Source organism: Ambystoma mexicanum, chromosome 8 (genome assembly GCF_040938575.1).
Source record: "Ambystoma mexicanum isolate Mex_15411 chromosome 8, UKY_AmexF1_1, whole genome shotgun sequence".
NCBI lineage: Eukaryota > Metazoa > Chordata > Amphibia > Caudata > Ambystomatidae > Ambystoma > Ambystoma mexicanum.
Window position 1 is genome coordinate 1,786,395 of NC_090929.1, and position 15,184 is coordinate 1,801,578.

At 47.7% G+C, this 15,184-nt stretch overlaps 1 protein-coding gene across 2 annotated transcripts in view; it reads left to right on the forward strand.

The window, feature by feature from the left end:
• The window catches only part of COL27A1 (collagen type XXVII alpha 1 chain), a 1,990,256-nt gene that overhangs the window by 642,822 nt on the left and 1,332,250 nt on the right, over positions 1 to 15,184 (forward strand). The window lies entirely within an intron of this gene.

A 15,184-nucleotide genomic window follows, 5' to 3' on the forward strand; every position in this document is an offset into this window, starting at 1 on the left:
AGGTGGCTGACTAGAAGCTGATGTCTAGAGCTGGAATCCATAGATATGGATGTCTAGAGGTGTCTGTCTACTAGTGGATGCCTAGAGGTGGCTGTCTAGATTTTGTGTTGCTTGAGCAAGGGCACTGAGTGTCCATGATCTTTACTGTTAGCCTGTTAAACGTTTTCTCACATACAGCCAACCATTTGCTGTGCCCCCTTTCCTTATTGGGGCTCTGAGCAACTCAGTGTCTGGTGAGAAATCCTTGATGAGGAACTCAGAGTAATATCCTGGCATTCCTGGGAAGGAATGAAGCTGGTCGTGGTCCTCATGGAATGGTTGGCTGTGTTCAGTACTCTTCACTAGGCTTTATTCTGGTGTACAGGCACCGCCCAGGATGCTCAACTGCGCCTGTCATTGGAGGACGCATTTTCAAGCTGTTAGTTTTATGTCCAGAGTCTCTTCATGCTCCCCCTTCTGTCTTAACATGGTCCAAGATGTCATCTTGGAAATTCTTGATATCACAGTAGAGAAGCCTCTAAACGCTCACACCAGAAAAAATGCAACCCACTAGGGAAAAAGACCTAGCACACCTCTTGTAGAAAGAACAGGGTCTATTTCCACAAAAATAAAGATGCGGCAGCAGAGAGCTCTGCAGCCACGGAACGCTCTGCCAAAATCAGCACAAGCAACACATTAAAAAGGCTCACCGCCTCATCAGTGGCGTAAGTTACGTATCTTACAAATCTTAATGGCTGCTTGGTGCCACCCTATACATAGGCTGCCTGCTCCATAAGGGGTGTAGCCCCTTCCGTCCATCTTCTCCCAAGTGGGATTCTTCTCGTTCGTCATCAGACATGAAGCTACTGTTAATTTCTCAAAATACAAATAAAAACAATGCATTCTCTGTCGCTAACCTAATGAGCACCTGGTGCCGCAGGCTAGGGCTTTGAGGATAATTCAAGGTCATTGTAACTCACAAACACCAGCTTGATTCCAGACATGTCCGTGCCCTTCCAAAGCTCCCCACCCTCGTTTTAAGTTTGTTCTTTTACCCCTCCTGGCACCTCGCAGCATAAATTGCGTTACCTAATAGTGAAGGCAGCCTGTCCTTGCTTTTTCATCTTTTCTGATTGATTGGGGTTCTAACAGCTTTATGGTCAGTGGTCTGTGACTGACTGGTACTTTGTAATGGTGGGGGTCCTGGGGCTTTCAGGTGCTGTTACTTAGAGCTGGAACAGGGAAGATCGAAGGCTCGTGCCCTCCTTCACCTGGGATCATTTTTCACAGAGAGCTCTCAACCCCCTTTTGGCCTTGCAGGGCACATTTCTCCTGGGATATGAATGCTGGCAACGTGAGACAATGAAAGGTCTCTGAATCTCTGCAGCTCTGCCCTTTCTTACTGGTACCCATGAGACCTATACCCGCATGCATACGTGTATTTCCATGTTTGTGGCCTGGGCCTGTGGTCCTGACTGCAGCACAGAGTTAGGCCTTGATTTCAATATGGCTGCTATTATCTAAGATGGCGTCTAGTTCCCAGTGTACTCAAAAACCAAAGCATGCCATGACCTCCCCACGCTGTGGCCCCTATCGCGACCCCCCCATGCCCGAAACCTCCATAGCACCTACAGCACACTTCCAGGCCTCTACCTCATCCGAAACCGCGGGGAGGCTTGGTACGATCATCACCCCTTCCCAATATCACATACATACAGGGCTTAGTTTACCAATATCACGGACTTCAGGTGCATCTTCATAGATAACCAGTGATTTTACCCCAAAAGAAATGTCAACAGATTTGTTACAGAGGACAATCCATCAAAAAAATATGGATTTGTTTTAAAAAATATATATGGGGTAAGGGGTTAAAAGAGGTGGGGAGGGTGTTGGAGTAGGGTTACAACATAGGGAATGGAGGGCTTGGGGGGAATCCCCCCAAATAAAAATAAAAAGAACTCAGTGTTTGTTTTAATGGATTTCTTTCTGTAAACAAATCCCACGAAATAAAATGTTTTCGGTAAGATCACAGGTCACTGGCTTCATCTAGTAATCAGGGCTTTTCAGATCCAGCTTGGTAAACACTTCCGCCGCCTCGGAAGACAGCACCACTCCTGAAATGCTGCCAATGAACAATCCTCTTCTTTTTTTCCTTAAGTCTCCTCAGGTTGAGAAACCACCTCTGCTTGATGCCCTCTGCCATAATGGGGATCCATCACTTCATTGCCTCCACTGGCTTCATAACCTAGTCTACTTTGTTCCGTGTTTTGACCGGTACGATGTTTCACAGGGTTCGCTCCAGCATAAGCTCTTATCTCATGAATATAGCCTTTGCGGCTGATGTTTTGCCATTTTCTACTCTTGATTCTTGGTGTTATACAGTCATCACCTGCTCTTGAGTTTGATCAGTTTAGATGTTGGCCAATCCTTGATTAATCAATCCGATAACTGGGCTTTCCCTCTTACCGAAGAACACCTGGTCAATGATTTTTCTGACCTTGAGCTGAATCTCGCATCTTAGCCTTTCAGCGTAATAGGAGCGGCTTTGTCTGAACTCTTCACCAATGTGAACAGGGGTATGAGAGCTAGGTCTGCCACAGAGCTTCTGTTTTTCCACAATCTTTTTGCCGAGAATGTCTGTGACTTCATGTTGTGGACTTCTTGCTTTGAAGCTTCTTGGGCTTTGGGTGTGGACGTCTTCTTCTCGCTTTCACTGTGTGTTGAAGCTTCTTGGACTTTGGGTGTGGACGTCTTCTTCTCGCTTTCACTGTGTGTTGAAGCTTCTTGGACTTTGGGTGTGGACGTCTTCTTCTCGCGTTCACTGTGTGTTGAAGCTTCTTGGACTTTGGGTGTGGACGTCTTCTTCTCGCGTTCACTGTGTGTTGAAGCTTCTTGGACTTTGGGTGTGGACGTCTTCTTCTCGCTTTCACTGTGTGTTGAAGGTTCTTGGACTTTGGGTTGTGGACGTCTTTCTTCTTGCTTTCACTTTGTGTTGAAGGTTCTTGGACTTCGGGTTGTGGACGTCTTCCTTTTCGCTTTCACTTTGTGTTGAAGCTTCTTGGACTTCGGGTGGTGGAAGTCCTTCTTCTCGCTTTCATTGTTTGTTGAAGCTTCTTGGACTTTGTGGACGTCTTCTCACTTTCACTTTGTTTTGAAGCTTCTTGGACTTTGTGCTGAGGGCTTCTTTCTTTCCACCATCACCTGGCAGAGGCGTGTCCTAGACTCCATGTCTTGGGCTTCTTATCCCACATTTGGTATTATTTCCAAATTGGACCTTTCAGGCATCATGGAGTTGCCCATGCCCTCATTGCTGGGCGATACTTGTCCAACATTCCTTCTGCTGCAGATTTTGAGAAGTGCCCCATTTTGTTGCACTTTAACCTCGCCAGGCAGTGTGTGTAGCTTGCCATTGCGCAGGAGTACCATACCTGTAGCATGTACTGTGTATGTCCCCTGTGTGTCCCTTCCACTGCCCGTGCTTTGTCCCCCTGTCACACATCATGTGTCGCTGGAGACAGAAAGTGGACATGGCACTACAGCCATCTGCACACAGAAATGGGAATTGAAGGCGTACCTGGAAAGATACAGGCTTTGCCTTCCCATTAGATGCCGCTGTTCCCCGATGTGGAGGTGTGTTTTGCCACCCGAGGCGAGATGGTTGTGGCTTCCCGGCGATGGCCTCCCCCAGGCACTCACCTTTGAAGACTGTAGCTTTGCTTTTGGACTAGTCCTTTGTCTATTTCGGCAGCATTCCTGTGTCCAGACCTGGCTTCCGGGCTTGTTTGATTCGTGGAGCCTACTTCCGATCTTAGGTCGCATCCACCCTTATGGGGGGCCAGTGGCAGGAGATTGCGTTGTCCGGCGCCTTTCAGTGGGCTGGCAGGTGGGGGAGGCGTGGTTGCCTCCATTAAGTGACTGAAAATGACTGTAATCTAGAAAGTTCCTTCCTTCCTGAGGGAAAAGGTCCTGGTTTGTAGCCTGGTGAAATATGTGTCCCTGGAGCGCAGCATTCACTCGAGGCTCATTAGTGGTGTGAGGAGGAGGAACCCTGTAAACATGGACCCCTCTGAGGCCATGTGGCTCCCATTGACGCCCCCAGATGAGCCCAGTGTCCTAATGACAGGGCGGAAAGTGTGGTTACGATCTGGGGCCGGGCGGTTTGTAAGGGCGTCCTTCTCTTTAGCGATGGAGTGAGAGGGTGTAATTAGGCTGCTGTACATGCGCTCCAAACAAACTCTGCAGTTTACTTGTGCCAAAAGGAAAAACCTGCAAGCTTTGCCCTGACCATTGGGTGGATAATGGCAGCAGGCCTATGATATAATATGATAGGTTATTTATAACGCGCTCAATACCCAGAGGTTTCCAAGCGCGGACCCGGGGATCGAACTTGTGGTGATCTGTGTCGTCTTGCTGACAAGGCGAGCGTGTTGCCCCTGAGACTCCCTGGCTACCCCAGGCCCTGGATACTGCGGAATAGACCAGGAATGAAGACCCAACTCACAGCCTTGGGTGCTCCGTCTCCCTAGCACTGCTTCACTCCACTGCTACCCGTTTCTCTGGCGCCCTCCTGCAAAGCCTGGCACACGAGGCATCAATAAGCGATTTCAGGCCTCAGCAAGTGAAGACAGGTCCTGGGATCAAGCCATGGCATCATGTCGGGCCGCGCTTTAGGGGGTGCTGTCGCAGAGTGGGGCTCAGAAGCACACTGAGAGGGAATAAGCAGGTGAAATAAGAGGGGGAGCAAAACAGGGCTCCGGCTTCCCGAGAACTAATGCGCGGCGGAGCGCAGCGCCTCTGCCAGACGTCGCCCTACTCCCATGACAAGATATGTTATGGCATTTATAACGCGCCTATACACAAGTGTTTCAAGAGTTGACGCGGAAAGGGAGGGGGAACAGAGGGAGGACAGAGACAACGATCATACTAAGCCAAGTGACAGTGAGATCACGCAAGTGCAGGGGACGGGGAGAGGAAAAGTGCCAGGGGAAAGCGGAGGGGGCAGTGCTGTACATGGGATCAAAACAATAACAAGAAGTGTGGCCAGCAGGTGGAAGGTGCAAGGGTAAGTGCAGACAGCAGGTGTCCAAAAGTGCACGTAGGGGCACTGTAGGGTTACAGATACAGACTCAAGTGCAAGGGTAGCCAGGAGGCAGTGCGGGTGTGCAACTGGGTGGACAGGGACCTGGGTCCGAAATCAGAGGGTAGCCAGGTGACCAGTGCAGTATCAGACAGGAAATCAGCAGGGGGGAGGAAGACAGAAGGCAGAATCAAAGGGGAAGGTCTTAAGGTGCTTCCGGAACCAGAGATGGTTCTCTTCAAGTTTCAGAGAGACGGGGAGGCTGTTCCAGAGGGAGGCCCCAGAAGAAGAAAGAGACCTACCATCACTCGTTGCTTGGAGAAGCGACTGATCCTGAGGGAGTTGGAGGCGGATGAGCGAAGAGCTCAAGCAGGAAGGTATTTACCAAGAGAGAGTTGAAGGTATTGAGGATGCAGGCCTCAGAAGGCATTGTGGAGAATGCAGATGGTCTTGAACTTAATCCTCACAGCCACTGGGAGCCAATGCAGAGATTTCAGTGCTGGAGAGATGCGATCTCTGGGCTTGAGGCCAAGGACAAGTCTTGCAGTCCTGTTCTGGATGAGTTGCAGAGGGCGGAGAGTAGAAGCAGGCATATTTAGAAAGAGGTTGTCGCAGTAGTCTAGCCTAGCGAGAACCAGAGCTCTAGAGACAGTGAGCTTCTGGGGTAGGAGAGGAAAGGAGGAATACCTCTGAGGAGGTGCAGTTGGTATTTTGACTTCTTAGAGACGTCAGAGATGTGAGGAGCAAAGCAAAGTGTGGAGTCGAAGATGGTCCTGAGGTTCTTAGCCTCACAGGTGGGAGCAGGAGGAGGGCTAAGGGAGGTCAGCCAGAGAGTGACAGGAAAGGAGGGTGTAGGTGTGCAGATGAGGAGAATTTCTGTCCTACTGGCATTAAGGCAGAGATCGTTGGTGGCACACTAGTCCTGGATAGCAGACAGACAGTCAAAGATGACAGAAGAAGAGGTGGCCGAGGGAAGCCTGAAAACTAGCTGGCTCTCATCTGCACAGCACTGAAAGTTGGAGCAGAGAACGGCAATGCAGTGGGTAAGAGGTGCCAGGTTTTGGTTGAAGCCAGGGAGAGAAGTTAGACCCCTGGGGAATACCACAGGTAGAGAGTGAGATAGAGGAACGGAAGGACACAAGTTGGACCTGAGAGGGTCGATCAGTGAGGAAAGAGGTCAGCCAGGCCAGGGCATGGTCGGTGATACCCAGGTTATCACGGAGACGGTTGAGCAGATGGCATGGTTGACCATGCCCAAGGCAGAAGAGAAATCGAGTAAGATGAGGACAGAGTGTTGATTAGAATAAAGGTTAGAGAGCAGGTCTTCAGGGATGTTCAGGGGAGCAGTTTCTATGCTTCTGGCAGCTCTGAAGCCAGACTGATGGTCATGGAGACCACCAACAGATTCAGTGTGAAGATTAAGCTGGGAGATGGGCAGCTGTTCCAGAGGTTGCCCAGGAAAGGAGTGATGGAGATCGGGCGATAGTTAGCCGGGCAGGAGGGGTCGGTTGAGGGTTTCTTGAGAGGAGGGTGCACAAGAGAGTGCTTCAGGGGGAAGGGAGGGCTTCCGGTAGATTAATGAATAAGAGGGGTGCTGTCTTTGTTCTGGGGGAGCAGCATGTTGGGATACATTGTGTTGAATTGAATAATGTCCTCAACAATTGGGGTCACTGTTTGAGAAATCTCCCTTCTAGTTGTGGGCTTGGTCCTGGCGCAGAACCACAAACTGCCATGCTGGCACTCACTCATCGAGCTGTGCTGACCGTTACGTGCATGGGAAAAGAGGAATAGGTCTGGGGTTCTGGTTGGTTCACGGGGGTCATCTTATTTCACCCTAGGATAGATGGTTGGAAACAATGAGGCATGTCATGTGTTCTATGACGTCATTCAAGTGCATAATGTTGCATTTTGTAAATAAATGCCTTCCAAAAGACCCTGGTGTCTTGCACACTCCTTGGCCTTGTCGCCTGCACTGACCGTCACCTACACACTCCTGCTGTACCCTACCCTTTCATTTTCTGGCCTCACTCATGAGGAGAAGAACCCTGTGTGCTTGGCCCGTGGAGCGAGACTAGTGCAGGAGAACAGTAGAGCTTTCCTGCGATCCAAGCATTCCGAGCCGAGGCGGTCCTCATCGGGGCTCAGTAATTGGGTAAACTGAACCTACACTTATGGAGCCTGTTTTATGTCAGATACTGTCATTGGTCGAACATGGATACAAAGTACTAGGAAAAGATTCCCTGTCTGCATTGGGTGTCCTTTTCATGCTTTGCACCCGCTTCCTCCCTGCCGCCAAATCGCATGCACAGCGTTTTGTGTGGGTCTTTGCTGTGTAATATTTGTATTTGTGCCGGGTACTGCACTCCGAAAAACTCAAATGCCTCGAATCTGTCCAGTGCCGCGGAGGAGGGGGCACCCCATGTAGCTCAAGGGCACAGGCCCTCAAGCTTGGGGAGCTGTCCATGGGGTACAGTGGAGGGAAAGGGGGGAAGACATGGCGGCCGTAAGGCACATCACCCCACTATCCTCCCCTGACCTCTCCTGCTGCAGAACTCCCAGGAAGAGCCTGACAGAGAGTAGACCCAGGACCCAACAAAAGGTGCTAATAGGCGGCTGGATCTTGCACCAAACCCCCCAGTGTCTCGCCACCTCTTCAAAGGGAGAGAGAACACTCTAAGAATAGGAGGGGGAGAGAGGCAGGAAGCCACGCACATAGGTGCTAAGTGGCTGCCCGCACAGGCCAGCCATATGGGAGGTCAGTAGCCATATGCTGGCATGGCCCCAGCCCCCAGGGCATATTTGCCCTACATAGGCAGGGCTTCTGGAGCAGCCCTGCAGAAGGAACACTCTGACCCGAGTGTATCTGGATGTTTGTAGTTCTTTGTGACTTTGCTGAACCTGCTTTACATCCTGTTAGGGATTGGGGAGAAAGCCGGTCATTTTGTGTCCCCCGAGATTTACTTTTCACCCTGGTTGGGGTGGGAGTGCTACAGAGGCAGAAACACTGTAGCACAAATGGTTTTTGCAGGACACACTGGGGGTCATTACGAGCTGGGCGATAAGGGGTTAACGGCGCCGGTAATGGTGCCGGCGCCGTTAACCCCTTACCGCCCTATTACGAGTCTGCTCGCGGGACCCGCAAAGGGCACCTAGTAAAACCAGGTGCCCTTAGCGGGTCCCGGTAGCAGACCAGGGGGCTAACAACGGGCCCATTGTTAATGGGCCCGTTGTTAGCTCCCTCCCTATTCCCATTGAGCCCTATGGGGGCTCAAATGGGAATGGGGATGTACCATGTCCGGATTCCTCGAATGAGGAATTACCAGGTCCTCCAGGGTTGGAATGGCCCAGTAAGTCCTCATTTGAGGAACCCGGTACCCATTAAGGAGGTAACAATGCCGCAGATTGCGATGTACACAGTACATCATTGGCTCTTAAACTATAAGATCCTTCGTTAGATGGACTACTATAATTGGTTGGCATGCTTTTTCCAGGTCTGGAACATGTGGTTCACTTAGCAGCACGTAAACCCAGATCCAGGTCCAGGGAGATGGTGCATGACACTACCTCCCCACCCAATTAGCCCAGCATCTCTCATCACCCATGCTTTCTGCCATGAATATTGTCTTTGAACTTGGCCTTGCAGTGTATTCTTGCCTGTGAGAATATAAGGGAGTGTGAGCATGCACTATCGCTTGTTCTAGAACTCCATGCCCAACTCTATTTCGATCCTTCGCTCACGTGACGGGAGACCATGATTTGGACCATTTTTCAGCATTTAAATGTCTGAAATGAATCAAACTTGGCAAGCCTGGTGTTCTTTCTTTTCACCTTAAGAAGGGATGATTCAGTTTCTCACGTTTGCCACCTTCAAGAATGAATAACCAGTCTTGAGTGCCTTTATACTTGACACCAGGCCAGACAGCTTTGCCATTCAAGTCCGTTATCTCAGCTAATTCTTGCTGTGACACAGCTTTTGGCCCTTCATTTCCATGGGTCTGGGCTTACTAAATTCGTGACACCTATGTCCAGTTTCTATACAATGGCGGCTCCACCTGCAGTCTATTTACTAATTATAGCCAGCCTCTAAGAACACTTGGTCTACTTGCGTTGCGGCATCTGTACAGTTATTGAACAGCTTGCATTTTCTGCAGTGCATCACAGACGTGCAATCTTCTCTTTGCCTTTTAAAGTTTCCTTGATTCTTAACTTTATCATCAGGTTCTACAAGATCTATATATTCTCTTCACCCAGTCTCCTCAGTGCGTCCTGCTTGTCTTTTGTGATGTCACCAGTCCTTCTCGCTCTTTTCATATTTCTTCAGGGAGTTCCTCCCTCAGATTATTGTCTCTCCGGGAATACATTTGGTAGGGCTTTCTCATAGAGGTACCTTCTTTCGAATATTCTCTGGGGTATGGTCACAACTGCAGGTGTCAGACATGGCATAGTCTCAGGCTTCCAACATACAGGAGGCAGGGGAGGTGGGATTTCCTGCAGACGTATGCATCTGCTCCTCTACACTCCCCCCTCTGATCGATTCATCGACCACCTCTTCACTGGTTTCCACATCTTGATATTTTCACTTGAAGAAGTGCTTCTTTGGAGTCCAGATCCTCATCACCCCTTCAGGGTGCCAGCTGATTTGACATGTCCATCCACACTCCAAGTCATGTAGCTGCACTGTCGATTCAGATTACAATAGACCCATTGCCCCACATACTGCTTGTGATTCTTTGGATACAGAAACGTTATTCCTTCAGGTGCCACAATGCTGGCCTCTGTGTATTTTTTGACATCTTCATCTGTCAATTCTTTGTGTCCAAACCCGGATTCGACATCAATCATGAACTTAATTCCTAATGCCTTTTTTGCTGTCTTCTTACATTGGGCACTTATCATCTTCATCACACAAAATCCAAACATCACCATGAGTAATAGTGCTCCAAGAAACTTGAAGAAGAGAATATGGATGCAAACCAACTGTCATGTGAAATGTCCTCAGCTTTGTCCTTTATCTGGGTATGCAGATTCATCAACAACGTTATAGCGCCTGTTAAGGTCCCATTTTCTTCATCATGAGATGGTATGAATGTGCAACATGATGGCCCGATTTTGGCGCAATCTCCTCCTTCCATCGCTGTGATCATGTCAAGGACATATCTATTCTGCAGGGTCATCAGTCGTATAGCCCTCAACTCTTCCTTAATAGCATTGAATCAATTTATAGTGGTGTTAATTGTCTGCAGGAGTTCCCACCTGCTAATTTGCAACCATTTGGCATTAGCCAGTGTCTGTATCCCAGGCATGTAGATAGGTGTGAAAATCGAAGCAGTCTGGCTGAACAACCTGTGCTTGTAAGGAATGGCCTCAAAGGCATCTATTGACTTAGCTGAGAAGTAGTTCTCTCTTCTGGTTAGATTTAGAAAGACAATCTTCTCTTTCTCAAATGGGCATATACTTTTGGAAATTCTCCAATGTTCAGGTCACTCTGAGGAATCACTAATGCTGGAACATGGATGAGCAGCAAGAAACTTGTGCCTTCCCAATCCTTGGGCAACTTCATGCAGGCCCTAGGCCCACGAGCCCAATACCAAACCTTTAGAACAGCTGTCCCTGTTCCCATTCTGGAAACGTCACCTGTAGTTTTGCAGCCTTTGTTATCTCCCACACAATTACTTCCTTCTCTTTGGAAGCACAATGTCGCATTTGCCAATGTGATCACCATCACTGGACCTTGATACCCATGTCAGCAGTTTGGCCTGCTTCACCCATGACTTCAAACATCCATTGTTTACTCTCTGTGCCACTTGCACACATTCTGATTTTAATAGATGAGTTGCACAGGGCATCAGTCCTCCTTTCCATCCCTTCTTGGACTTCACTTGTCCGTAGACTAGGACTTGAGTTTGTTCCCAACATCCAGGCGATCCTGCTATCTCTGTTATAGCAGGGCATTCCATTCTCTTCATGTCTTTCATGGCCACCTCTTCCTATCCATCTGCAGGATACACAAGTATCTTGCTCTCCCATTCAGGTTGCTTTTCCATCTGTGAAGTCTTGATATAATCATCCTGAAACTGACCATTTTGATCCCCATCGTAAAGTGGCCCAACTTCCCAGAAATTGTCCTCTGGTCATGCATGCTGCAAGATCAACGAGGCACCTGCCATTGTGTTTTTGAATTTCTCTGGAAATGAACGTTTGTGCTGCATCCATGGCATAGGGTATGAGAGCACAGACAAAGCAACTCTCCTTAGATGTTCTTTCCCCCACATTTTTCATGTGTTGATACCACATGTTATTACCCACGTGTGCTGCATTGTCTAGATAAGTATTTATCCCCTCATTATCTTCCTCTACACTTAGCTTATGCCTTCCATATGTAAACGTTGTGTAATACTCATAAAGCAAATCAAAAGCAGATCTCCCAATGGGGCGGGTTTAGGGGTTAGTGGAAGTAAATCAAAAGTAGTTTCTGTAGTGGGGGGAACCATGAGTAAGAGTGCTAATGTGATAGAGACTTTCAAAGAGGAGGAATAGAAAGACGAAGAGTCTGATCGTGCAGGCAGACATTATGCACCAAAACATAGGCAACCAGCTTTTGTGCCATCCTGGTCTTTGTTGTTCATCCTCTAGAACTGTGCCAGCTTCCTAATTTCTAATTTCTAATACAATTTGTCAAAATACGTTATACTTGCAGTTGCAAAATCTCTTCAATAATAGCAACGAGGAGCCTTCTAATCACAGGGCCATTTTTAGGATCCTGTAAAGAAGTGTGAATATCAACGTCTCTTCTGACAAGAGCAGGATAAGCTTGAAGTATAAATACGAAAACAGCTAGCACAAGCCTATGCACATCACTATCAGTGAGCACCATAGGGTTAATTTCTTAGAACAGGTATGCACCACGAAAATTAATCTGGATACTGATCTCGCTTTCAATTTTTGATCAAGAACTGACGTTAAGACATCATTTTGATGCTTTATTGTGTTTCTAGAGTTGATTTGTAGCCTACTAAACGTGCTGCAAGTCTTCGTACTCCTGCTAAAATATCTCCAATATCACTGGAATTTTAGTCCAAACTAAATCTGCATCATTCAATGGTCATTGCTTTCAACATTGCGTTGTCGTCCTTCTTTATCATCATTGATCGCGTCTGCACACCCTGAAATTCTTCTCCTTGTATTGCTTCTGGATTGGCAACTGTGGGAATATGGGACTCGACCTTTATAGGCTTTTACGTCAGTTAAGTGAAGCCAGGCTCGTCTTCCTTGGACTCTTACAGCTGAAGGGGTTATTTATTTAATACAAATGGGGCCATTAACATGTGGTTCATGCCACTTTCTCATAAAGTTCCTTATCAAAATAATATCAACATCACACAACTTGGGTGTCGATAAAGGTTTAACTGGGCTGGTTGTTGAATTGTCTTCATCTGTGTTCTGAGTCTGACCCCCCTGACGCTTGAGCTGATCTGAAATGAGTGAGATGCTAGAGGTCGTACATGTCAAATAATCATGCAGTTCATCACCTAAAGTCTTAGCTACACTCTGGATATCACTTTCGTGCCCTGTCACTAGTTTGTGGGGGTGAGGTGGTGGTCTGAGCCAGGCTAATTCCAAAGGTGATACAAAGCTAAGTGCATGCAATATAGCCAGCCTTTCTTCAATGTTAATTTGATCTTGTCAGTCCTTTCCTTGAGGAGGCCATTGAGTCTCTCACATATTCCATTTGCTTGTGGGTGATAAGCAGAAGAAAACCTGTGTTTAATATTCAATAGAAGCCTTATCTGTTTAAATAGCTCAGTAACAAAATGGGGCCCATTATCGGATCTCAGCACTTCATGCACACCCCATCTTAGAAAGACCTCATGTACCAAAGACTTTGTTGTGCAAGTGGCATAAGGGTTTGTACACGGACCTCCCTCGATCCACCTAGAGAAGGGTGCCGAATGGGAGAGGTGTCCCACTGCCAAATGTTGCAGTTTGACTATTAAAAGAGCGACTGGAGGGGTGGACGCCACCTCCCACCTCCCCCTACCCCTGCTCGGTACGCCACTACTTGTGGGGTTGTGTTAACCTTATTACGGAATGCGAAAACCTTATCAGGGGCTGAGTAACTGGGGGGTATCCCTCCCACGTGCCTGTGTGGGGGAAGTGCAGGCTTTCACCCCCCCTACTCTGCAAGTAGGGATACCCCAGGTGCAGAGCAGGGAGCTCCTGGGGTGCTTACAGATAAACAGCTGGAATTGGGGGTACCTTTGAAACCTATGGGCTCTCCTCCAGCCCTGGCAATTAGTATTCGCTTTCATGCGAGAAGGGCAAAGGAGAGGGGGGCTTTGGAGCTACAGACATTTGACACTTGATCTACCACCAACATGTTCCCTTGACTTGCTAGGATAAGATGTTGCAAAATGAAAACCTATTTGAGGGCACCCCCAGGCTGGTCCTTTCCATCTCCTCCAATGTGATGGGCTGGGGAGTGGGTGCTTTTCTGATGTCTTGGGTAAATAAATGGGGGTGGGAACATGAAGATCTGTTTAAACTGAAACTTGCAGATTGCAAACTGTAAACAAGCTAGCTGCAACTCCTGGTGTTGTTTCTAAAAAGTAGTGTGTGCAATTGGCGGAAGCAGTAAAAAATGCTGGTCATGGCACCACATTCCTGTATTTGTTTCCTATGTCCATTCCCCTTTGCCCCTGTATATATGCAAGTAGAGCCCAGTGGCACAGTCCTGGGCACCTCCAGTTGTGCTTTTCAGCCTCTTAAGTCCTTCTTGCCTCGCACACAGCTGCCCTCTGATGGCCAGAAGCAGAAATGTGATCACATTATGCAGCAGGTGGCTGGTCTCAATTGCTTGACCTGCAACAACAGATTCTCTTAAAGTTTGGCTTTTTTGCTTATAAGGCACGTGGCAGTTTCTAGACAATGTTGCGCCCAGGGCAAAACAGCAGAGTACCCCACCCATGTTACTCCTCTACTGCACCCACACACTGCACTCCTGCTCCAAAATTATGAAATCATTGCAATTTAAATACCTTTTTATTTACTTTTACTTAAAATGAATAAGTAACGTATACAATATTTTAATCAGGAATTAATTTTCCGTCTCATGTTTCTGTTCCTTGTCTATATAAAGGGCACTCTCCCAGATGATCCTGCCGCAAAAATGTCTTTTGCTGCAACGTAATCTATTTTACAAACAATTGTTCTCTCAATTGTTAGCATGGCAAGATCCAATGGCTCTCAAATAAAGGGAAAGTCTGAAAGAGTTGGGCAGTGGTGAAAAAGAAGGCAGTTTCCAGCTATATTAAGGCTGTGTTATAAATATTGCCTTGAAGCTACTTCACAGCACTATAGAGGAAGACCAAAGAAGTAGGAAGGCTATGACGTGAAGCAGTCGTGTTGCCATATGATCTGTGTACCAAGAGAACATATTACAGTACTTGGCAAATGGTGTGAGTGCATGCGCATTTAATGGGAAAACCAGCTCAATTACCACAAAAATTGTTTAACACAACTGCCACTCAGCTCTGGGGATTTACCACAGGGAAATGGAATAGCGAACTTCGCGAACAATTCCCTTCCGCTGACATTTCCATTTTTCACTTTTATTGCTGCACTTTTGGTGTTTTTTTTTGGAGCACAAACTCTTCTTTTCACAGAGAATTCATTTTTTGAGTGGTCCGAAACACACACAAAATGATGTTTCTGGGAAAAATGAAATTTGAAAGGCTGAAACAGAATTAGCCATGTTCCCTCACCCCTAATTACTAGTGGTGGTAGAACAGCGTAGCTCCCCATTTTGGGAGTCCATGGGACTCCACAGGGATTTGGGCAGATTTCCTGCGAGCAGTAATTTCACCACGATAAATTTGCCGATTTGTTGGCAGTAAGATTCACCACAGCTTTTTGCAACAACAATCCGCCCTTTCACCCTCCATTGTGTCAGGCCAGTGCTATGCAGAAATTAGCACAATATTTAAGCATTTTACTTTCACAGGAGATGTCCATTTGGGAGGTTGGAACCGTCTTACAAACCCCTAAGTAGAGTGCGAAGCCACGGCCTGCACCCTGAGAGGCTGATGGGTAAGGGAAGGCAGGCACGTGTCCTCTGTCTCTGTATGGGCT